This window comes from Cynara cardunculus (genome assembly GCF_001531365.2).
Source record: "Cynara cardunculus var. scolymus isolate 2C chromosome LG 2, CcrdV1, whole genome shotgun sequence".
NCBI lineage: Eukaryota > Viridiplantae > Streptophyta > Magnoliopsida > Asterales > Asteraceae > Cynara > Cynara cardunculus.
Genome location: NC_037529.1, coordinates 27,281,031 through 27,282,145, shown reverse-complemented (window position 1 = coordinate 27,282,145; position 1,115 = coordinate 27,281,031).

Sequence of the window (1,115 nt, the reverse complement as noted above, 5' to 3'; positions counted from 1 at the left end):
ATTGTAAAGAATGTCATCTGCTAAGTATTGCCATGTTTTTTTTGACAAACAACCTCTGGTGTAGACAAACTGTTTGAAATCAACGTGGTTGCAAACAAGAAGCGTAGATAAAAATCAGATCCAGTTAAATTTTCTTCTTCAATGGCATCAATATATTCATTGTCATCATGTAAAAGCCCATGAGCATAACATGCATCTCTAAAAGTAGGAATTATATTTCCATTTACTATACGAATGTCTTCGAATGATTTAGGACCTTTCACTTTATTCAAAAGAATTCTTAAAGTGATAATAATACTAATAATAATAAGACTTTTTCTCTTTTGGAATGTCTTCGAATGACCGAAGGCATTTCTCTTTTGGAACAATACTAATAGTAATAAGACTCTTTACAATAATATCGTATTCTAATCTTTTTCACCGAAACATATGCTATATTTTGGATCCAACAAGATTACACACTATTGGATCATTAAAAAGATTTTAGGATCGGAAGCAGAAATCAGATCCTTATTATAATATGGATCCACAAACATATCAAATCTTGGATTTTTTTTGGATCCCCCCAAAGGTTATATCTGATATATATAACACACACACAAACACAAGGTTCGAACTCATGTATTACACGGGGTATTTTACAAGAATTAAATGAAAGCAATATGCATTTTATAAAGAATTAATAATAATATGAGTAAATATTAAAAACTTATAAAACAAAATTTATAACAAAACGTAAAGGAAATTATGAAAAGGTAAGTAGTTAAAATATTTAATAAAATAATATCCACGTAGCATAAATTACTAAATACTTCTTTATATACAACATTCTTTGTTCTATTGCTAATTATACCATCATCATCTATAATTATTACTTTTAAACCTTGCCTGCTTTTAACTCTAGATAAAGTAACATATAGCTGACGATGGGTGAAGACTGGTTTTCTTAGAAATAAACCAATCTTCGATAATGACTCTCCTTGGCTTTTATTTATGGTCACGACAAAACATGCAGCAATTGGAAATTGTCTTCTTTGAAATTTGAATGAAATCCTTTTGTCTGTAGGTGTCGAAGACATTCTTGGAATAAATGTCCGACTTCCAAATATAATATT